The sequence below is a fragment of the Triticum dicoccoides genome, chromosome 2A (genome assembly GCF_002162155.2).
Source record: "Triticum dicoccoides isolate Atlit2015 ecotype Zavitan chromosome 2A, WEW_v2.0, whole genome shotgun sequence".
Lineage (NCBI taxonomy): Eukaryota > Viridiplantae > Streptophyta > Magnoliopsida > Poales > Poaceae > Triticum > Triticum dicoccoides.
This window is the reverse complement of record NC_041382.1, coordinates 673,480,555-673,490,122: the sequence shown is the minus strand read 5'-3', so window position 1 is coordinate 673,490,122 and position 9,568 is coordinate 673,480,555.

Below are 9,568 nucleotides of genomic sequence, written 5' to 3'. Positions count from 1 at the left end.
ATGCTCCCACATCAAACATCTGACGTTATCGACAATCTTTTTTAATACATAATTAGTTGTTTCCATATATGTGATAAACATCTTTAATACATGATGAGTACTACCTAAGTCCTGGTTTACTAATCTTCATTGTATTTTGGGACAATGTTTAACCGCATATGTGACGAGTAAAATCTTAATGCATGTCACCAAAAATTATAATGTTGGATTCATATTTGAATGTAGTTTTTAGTGATATTATTTTTACTACGTATAACATATATTTTACTAAAGGGGGGTTTTTATTTTTTTCTAACATGGCAAACTTGTTTTTATGGACATGGCAAACTTAATTTATAGACCATGCCAAATTTAATATAAATACCATGGCAAATTTGATTTTTTTCGTATCATGGCAAAATTTACTTCTTTATTGCCATGACAAATTTCACATGTCTTTTTTTGCTTCGATTACCATGTCTTTTTTCGTATCATGTCCGTTTTTTTTCACTTTCTAATGCCATGGCAAATTTCACTTTCCATTTTTTTCCATGGGAATTTTTTCTTATTCATGGGACCATGGTGCATTTCCTTTATGAACATGGCAATTACCAGCAAACAATATATGGTACATTTCTCGTGTTCTACATTATGGCAATTTTCAATCCACATCTTCTTGCGTCTTCATGTATATAGTAAAATACCATGGCAATAAATTTAACTTTTTCATTGACATGGAAATTTTTACTCTTTATTTTCCATGGCGATTTACATTTATTTTCATGGCTAAATTACCTATATCGACATGGAAAATATTTAACTATTATTGCCATGGCAATTTTTACTTTTTATTTGCCATGGAACTATCACATTTATTTGCCATGGCAAAATTACATATATTGCCATGACAAATTTACTCCTACATACATGTGCATTATGCTTCAATATTTTCATGGCAAGTTCTTCCTTTTTTTGGTCATGGCAATCGAAATTTTCATGGTCCATGTCCATTTTTTTATTTTAATGCCATGGAAAATTTCACTTTCATCTATTTTTCATGGTATTTTTTGTCCACCTGTTTGACACTACGTACAATGCAAATTGCCATGACTTCTCCCTTTTCGTGCAATTGCATAAACAAAGATCTTTTTGTCCATGGCAAAATTTGCTTTTGTTAAAGACGAATGGCAATTTTCGGTTTGCATCACTGAGTTTTTTTGTTCTCATTTTGTTCATGGTATGGCAAAATCTGGGCTTTCTTCACAGCTCAAAATATGCTTTTTAGTCACAGTAGAAACTGGGCCATATGGGTCTCCTCTAATGCCGAACTGGTTCATTCGATCGATGCTCCCACACCGAACATCTGACGTTATCGGCGATCTTTTTTAATATATAATTAGTTATTTTCATATAAACATCTTTAATACATGATGAGTACTACTTTCGTCCTGGTTTACTAATCTCTATTGTATTTTGGGGCAAAGTTTGCCCGCATATTTGACGAGCGAAATCTTAATGCATGTCATCGAAAATTATAATGTTGGATTCATATTTGAATGTAGTTTTCAATGATATCATTTTTGCTACGTATAACATATATTTTATTGGTTAAAAAGGCAAAGGGTCACCAATGTTGTGCGGAAACATGGTTGATTCTCCCGTGCATTTCCTAACATTGGTCTTTCTAGTAGGGCTTCGACGATGGTGATGTGAGAAGGTGCACGGGAAAGCGAACGAGATACAGTGGGCATTGACCCATGAAGCGACACCACATCGACACGGCCACCCGAGATACATATCAGCTGTTTTCGGGTCGTTGCCTCTTCTTGGATGTATGCACGGTTTCGCGATGGCGATGCCCGGCCGGCCGGGAGGGGAAAGGAGGAGCCGTATGCGCCGGCGGAGTGCCGTGACGACGAGACTGGCTCGGTCGGTCGCCTCGAAACGTGCGGAGGCGGACAAGCGGCCGGGAAATGACACGGACGTAAACCTGACCATTTCCTTTTCTTATCTTGACCCGATACTTTTTTTTTTGTGAATGACCCGATACATATCCATGCAGCCAGCAGTCCGTCGTTCTCATCCGAACAATTTCGCTAAACCCAAGGAGGCCGCATTTGCTTCGTCCCACTCCCTGCCTCGTAAAAGGCGAGCTCTGAAACTGGTTCAAGCACAAATGCACACGTGGATAGACACCGAAAGTAAATCGAGATAGTAGTGCATTTACTTTCATAAAAAAAAGTTTACACCAAGAGGAACGGGTTTCTCATTCACAGAGGTCCAACTAAGAGTATCTATACCAAACTTAGATTTGCTAGTGAGTAAAACTGTCAATGGTTATGTGGTTTAAAGACTGGTAGCTTTTGGATGTTGGTAGTTGGTTAGGGTTCTCTGGTCTGGACTTGAATTCGTGATGGTTTCGTTAATGAAACCGGAGAGGAAATCCCTCTTTTCCTAAAAAAAAAGTCTATACCCAAACTTGACAAATCTGATCCGTCAAACGTCCGCGGACGCATTCAAACGTGTATGCGGGCATTGAGCGGACACTCTCATTTAGGTTTGTTCTCACCACGTATCTTAAACTAGTGGTTGAGACATCACCCTGTGACGCCGCTTGAAAAAAAGTTATACACACGTTTTCATTTAAAAAAATTAACGTAGTCCTCGCCTCCATCTAAAAAAAAATAAAAAAAATCATCAACATAGCCTACCAGCCAGCGTCACTATGCGTAGCCTTCCATTAAAAAAATATGTGGGATCATCATCTTCATCTAAAAAGGAAAACAAATTTAAAAAATCCTTACCTCCACCTACAAATAATACCTCAAAAGCTTTTTCACCACGGCCAACTAGGTTGCGCCACGTGGCATAGCTAGTTGGTTGTCCTTCACGCGACGCTTAATGGGTTTAATCCCAAAAACTTTTTCACCGCGGCCAACCAACTTGCGCCACGTGGCATAGTTGGTTGTCCGCCCTTCACGCGACGCTTAATGGTTTAACCCTAAAAGCTTTTTCGCCGCGGCCAACCAGCTTGCGCCACGTGGCATAGCTGGTTGTCCGCCCTTCACGCGACGCTTAATGGTTTAACCCTAAAAGATTTTTCACCGCGGTCAACCAGCTTGTGCCACTTGGTATAGCTGGTTGCCCCCCCCCCCCTTCACGCGACGCTTAATGGGTTTAACCCCAAAAGCTTTTTCACCGTGGTCAACCAGCTTGCGCCACGTAGCATAGCTGGTTGGCCGCCCTTCACGCGACGCTTAATATCTTAAATTTGATCCCTCATATCCATGCAACACATGCATGTACAAAAATAAACCTACGAAGATCAACGAACTACCATGAATCTAGTTAAAAAGGGGCATAATTGTAGCATAAACGATCATCAGACAACCAAAAAATACCGTTTCAATTGGATAGTACCCTAAAAATATGATCAAAAAACCTTAATTCAACTAAGAAGGGAGGAGGAAATCACCATTTCCTCGCCGCTGCCTTCCCCTTGCGTTCAGCAGTATTGCTTTGGCCTTCGGTGTATGCGTCGGCCGCCGGAGGGTCATTGTCGTCATTGTCGGAGCTTGAGCCATCGTCAGACAGCTCCATGTGACCCCCGGCAAACCTCCGGAGGAAGTGTTCCCGCTCCTCGATGTGCCTCCTCGCCTTCGCCGACGCCACGCGCTCCAACGGTTCGATAGCGAGCCGGAGCGCTTTGGCGTTCTTCCACCGCAGTCGCCGTGCATCCATCTCCGCCGTGTCGGGAGCGTCGGAGGACAGACACAATGAGCGCGTCCTCGGGATCAATGGGTGCGCGCGAATGCCCGACACCTGGTTGACGTGTCCCCCTCTGCCATGGCCTTCCTCGCGCGTTGCCGCTCACGCTGTGCGGCCCGCGCCTCCAACTCGGGCGTCCTCGACCGGCCCGGCGCCGACGTGGGCACAAGCACCCAACGGTGCCCGTGGACTCTCTCCGGAGGTAGAATGGACGGGGTGGCGTCCGGGCGGCGTTCCTGTATTGGGGCGGCTCTCCCACCAATGCTGCGCGCCAGACGAGGCGGCCCAGCAACGTCGCCTGCACTACGACGGCGGGCGAAAGGGGATGACATGTCGCTCCGTGAGCTACCTCTGTTGTGCCAACCTGATCTAGACGGGAGCGACGCAGAGCAATGCGGAGAGCGACCGCGTGGACGTCGCTCATGTCGCCATTGGAGGCGGAGCCGCTCCGGACATCCGCCATGGATCAAATTGGGAAGAGGAGAGGGCGAATTGGGAAGAGGGGAGGACAGAAAGAGTGGAGTGGACTGAGGCCTAGGGTTCATCGGAGGGATATATATGGGGTCGGGGTGGGCCGGGCTGATGTGGCGGACGCGTCCGAGCGCGCCCGAATCACCCTATATTCGCCCTCTATTTGAGCTAGATATGAGCAGCGGCGGACAGTCCGAATGTCTGAGAATGCTTTAAGGCGTCCGGATAAGTCGGGTTTTTATAACCGGTCAGCCCGCTCAAGCGTTTGATATGTGTTTGACGCCCCTGGCTGGAGATGCTCTAAAACTGTGAGCCCGTTAGGTCTAGTGCACCAAATGCTCAGCAACGGAGCCTTGAGGTCATCTTCGAGCAATAAAGTCATGAGAAAAATACTTATACAAAGTATACTAATACCCTAAAAGCTTTTTCACCACGGCCAATCAGATTGCGCCTCGTGGCATAGCTAGTTGGTTGTCCTTCGCGCGACGATTAATGGGTTTAACCCCAAAAGCTTTTTCACCGCGGCCAACCAGCTTGCGCCACATGGCATAGCTGGTTGTCCGGCGTGCTTAGTGGTTTAACCCCAAAAGCTTTTTCATCGCGGCCAACCAGCTTGCGCCACGTAGCATAGCTGGTTGGCCCCCCTTCACGCGACGCTTAATGGGTTTAACCCAAAAGCTTTTTCACCGCGGCCAACCAGCTTGCGCCACGTGGCATAGCTGGTTGTCCGCCCTTCACGCGACGCTTAATGGTTTAACCCCAAAAGGTTTTTCACCACGGCCAACCAGTTTGCGCCACGTAGCATAGCTGGTTGGCCCCCCTTCACGTGACGCTTAATGGGTTTAACCCCAAAAGCTTTTTCACCGCGGCCAACCAGCTTGCGCCACGTGGCATAGCTGGTTGGCCGCCCTTCACGCGACGCTTAATATCTTAAATTTGATCCCTCATATCCATGCAACACATGCATGTACAAAAATAAACCTACGAAGATCAACGAACTACCACCAATCTAGTTAAAAAGGGGCATAATCGTAGCATAAACGATCATCAGACAACCAAAAGATGCCGTTTCAATTGGATAGTACCCTAAAAATATGATTAAAAACCTTAATTCAACTGAGAAGGGAGGAGGAAATCACCATTTCCTCGCCGCTCCCTTCCTCTTGCGTTCAGCAGTATTGCTTTGGCCTTCGGTGTATGCATCGGCCGCCGGAGGGTCATTGTCGCCATTGTCGGAGCTTGAGCCATTGTCGGACAGCTCCATGTGACCCCCGGCAAGCCTCCGGAGAAAGCGTTCCCGCTCCTCGATGTGCCCCCTCGTCTTCGCCGATGCCTCGTGCTCCAACGGTTTGATAGCGAGCCGGAGCGCTTTGGCGTTCTTCCACCGCAGTCGCCGTGCATCCGTCTCCGCCGTGTCGAGAGCGTCGGAGGACAGACACAATGAGCGCGTCCTCGGGATCGACGGGTGCGCGCGAATGCCCGACACCTGGTCGACGCGTCGCCCGCTGCCATGGCCTTCCTCGCGCGTTGCCGCTCACGCCGTGCGGCCCGCGCCTCCAACTCGGGCATCCTCGACCGGCCCGACGCCGACATGGGCACAAGCACCCAACGGTGCCCATGGACTTTCTCCGAAAGTAGAATGGACGGGGTGTCGTCCAGGCGGCGTTCCTGGATTGGGGCGGAGCGGGCGGCGCTCCCACCAGTGCTGCGTGCCAGACGAGACGGCCCAACAACGTCGCCTGCACTACAACGTCGGGCGAAAGGGGATGACGCGTTGCTCCGTGAGCTACCTCCGTTGTGCCATCCTGATCTAGATGGGAGCGGCGCAGAGCAATGCGGAGAGCGACCGCGTGGACGTCGCTCTTGTCGCCATTGGAGGCAGAGCCGCTCCGGACATCCGCCATGGATCAAATTGGGAAGAGGAGAGGGCGAATTGGGAAGAGGGAAGGACAGAAAGAGTGGAGTGGACTGAGGCCTAGGGTTCATCGGAGGGATATATATGGGGTCGGGGGTGGGCCGGGCTGATGTGACAGACGCGTCCGAGCGCGCCCGAATCACCCTATATCCGCTCTCTATTTGAGCTGGATATGAGGAGCGGCGGACAGTCCGAATGTCTGAGAATGGTTTAAGGCGTCCGGATGAGTCGGTTTTTGATGACCGGTCAGCCCGCTCAAGCGTTTGATATGCGTTTGACGCCCCTGGCTGCAGATGCTCTAAAACTGTGAGTCCGTTAGGTCTAGTGCACGAGATGCTCAGCAACGGAGCTTTGAGATACTTCATCTGTTTTTTAGTCTGCATATAAGATTTGATCAAAGTCAAACTTTATAAAGTTTGACCAACTTTATAAAAAAATATCAATATCTACAAATACTAAAGCTATATGGTATGAAAATTAATTTCATGATGCATCTAACAATATTGGTTTTATATTATGAATCTTGATTTTTTTTCTATATATTTTGTCAAAGTTAACAAAGTTTGATTTTGACCAAATATTATATGCAGACTAAAAAGTAACGGAGGAAATACTAAGGCCAACTTCACCGCACGACCCCAAACGGACATCCGGATTGGCCGGATTTTGTCCCTTTGAGGCGCCGATGGGTTCGCCCGTGTCCGCCTTTGTCAGATGGGTCGTGCGTGCGCGCACCGCGCGGCCGCACCCCAAATCGTGTTCGGGGTGGACGTGAATAAAACAAATATAAAAACTAGAATGAAATAACTAAAAAACTAAATGAAAGCATTTTAAAAAAACATAAAACATATATAGGGGATGACCACAAAACGGCCCAGTTTGCACGGCCACTTAAAAGGCCCAGTTTTCGTAATTAACATATAAAACAAAATAAAAAAACGCCTCCGCCTTCCGCGCGCTCCTGCCGCGCCCGTCGGTGCCGTGGTCGTCGCCGTCTTCACTAGCCGCCGGTGTCGTCGTCGTCGCTGACGAGGTCGGCGTAGTCCAGTGGCGTCCACAGATGGGCCGGAGGTGCGTGGTGGACGGGGGCGGGCTGGACGGCCGGAGGTGCCTGCACCACCTCCTCCCGTGGCGAGGCCTCCCGCTCCGGTGACCGTGGCGGAGTGGGGCACCAGTTCACGCCCACGCCGGCGGACATCTCCGGAGCAGTGCAGGACCAGCCCACCCCTGGCCCAGCAGCTGCTGGAACGCGGCCGGCGGGTCCTCCCTCTTCTCGTCCTCCACGGCCACCATCTGGAGCTCCGGGAAGGCGACGTCCCCGGCGGCAGAGAGGGCCATGGCCTCCTCCAGGCCGTCCCACTGCCGCTCGTTGTGCGTGTACATGGAGTCGTCCATGACACGCTTGAGGAGACGGGCCTCCTCCTCCGCTGACATGCGAGGAGGTGGAGGGGGCGACGGAGACGGCGATGGCGATGGCGTGGGCATGACGCCGCGCACCCGCCTACGCCCGCGCTCCTGGGCGCGCCCCTGTCGTGGCCGCCGCGGCCCCGTCGAGGTGTCGGCGAAGAAGGACGCGCGCCTGGTGTCGTGCTCGTCACGAAACCAGGTGTCCTACAGCGCGGAGTCGGGGGCGTACCTGGGATCGTAGAAGAGGTCGTCGGGGAAGAGGCGGCGGCGGCGCTCGATCTCCTCTTCGCGCGCACGACCGCTCGTCGGGACCGGAGGGATCGGGACCCGGTCGGCGGACAGATGCCAGTTATTGGGGAGATGGGCGTCGCTCCAGGGGAGCGGCGTCCTCGTCTCCCAATAACGGTGGCACACCGACGCACGGACGTAATGTTGGGCGCGCGCGCTGGCGGACGTGGGCGCGATGGAGAACGTGGGCAGCACGGGGGCCCGGCGTGGTGGCGATGGCGACGGCGTCTCCTCCTTCACCGAGCCGCGGCGGCGTCCCGACGAGGAGCCAGCCTCGCGGTCGTGCCTGCCTTTGCGGCCGTAGTTCCATAGCCCCTTGGCTGCGGGCGGCCGGCCGACGAGTTCTTGGCTAGGGTTTGGGACGTGGTCGCCGATGTCGGGTTTCGAGGAGGCCGCGGGGTGGCGTGGGGCAGTGTGGACGACGACCCGTCCATACTTCCCACTTAAAAAAGGACGGCGACCGTTCGACGTGCGGATGCCAGGTGGGACCGCCCGCTCGTGCGCATTGATATGGGCGGGTGGGAGGTAGGTGGCCGCCTGCCACGCGGCCCCGACGCGGACAAGCGCGCGTCCGTTTGGTGTCCGCCGCGACCCAAACCCGGCGTAAGTTTACGCTCGAAATGGGTCGGCTCGGACACAAAACGGACAGGATGGGTCCGGGCCGTCGCGCGCTGGGCTGCCTCCTTTGTCCGTTTTACCCCAAAAGAACGGAGCCGGACAAGATAGGGTCGCGCAGTGGAGTTGGTCTAAGCTTAATTCTCGGCGATCCGTTTGCGTGCCTCTGACAGTTGCAACGCCCTAAACTTGGAATGACGTCGCTTTTCACGGCAGCATAGCTGTTCCAGCGACGCCCGTCTCAACAGAAATCACCACTCCGTTGTCCATTCATAGCCAGCCATGCATGCTGCTACCTGGGGCAGCTAGCTGTTTCCACTTGCACATGTTTCTTTCCACTTCAACTTGAAAAGAAGAAGGAAAAGAAAGCACTGCAGTTGCCACGACCCACTCGTCACTCGAGACTACGACGATTCTCGTGCGACGAATGGGCATCCGGAGAAGTAGAAGGACGCCAGGAAAATGACAGAAAAAAGAAGAAGAGAAAAGATCTCCACCACTAGAGTACGAGCAGAAGCGCGGGGAGAAAACAACACGCTGCTGGCCTATGTAGTAGGAGAGTATCATCTCACTCGTCTAGCCCAGCTGCCTCGTATTCAAGACCGAAGCCGCTGCTTGACTTGTAGTCCTATTTTTTTTTTTTGAGGGAAGACTTGTAGTCCTACTTGCGCGGATGATATCAAGCAGTAGATTGTAGTGGTGGTTAGCAGCAGCAGCATCTAGAAAAACGACTACGATCGAACTCCCTGGCTCCTCAGCGATTTGGGCCTCCTGGCCGTTCGATCGGTTCCCTTGATGCGTTCTCGGCCATCGGATCGAGCGGTGGGATGGCCTGCTCCGTCGGATCGAATCCCGCCTCCCTGTAGCAGTCGCGAAACCGCGCGAACCCCGTCCCGTCCGCCCCGTCTGCCTGGCCCTATGTCCCTGACCTGTGGGGTCCCGGCTGGTGGCCCCCGAACGTCAGCGAGCGGGTGTGCGGGCGGGCCTGTGTGCCCATTGCCGCGCTCGCCGGGCGGTAAATATCCCATGCCACCGCACGGGAATATTGCTCCCCGCCGAGGGCTTTTTCGTCTTATCGTGTCCAGGCCGCTTGCATGGTGGGCGATGGTTGGCGCGGCGCGGCTA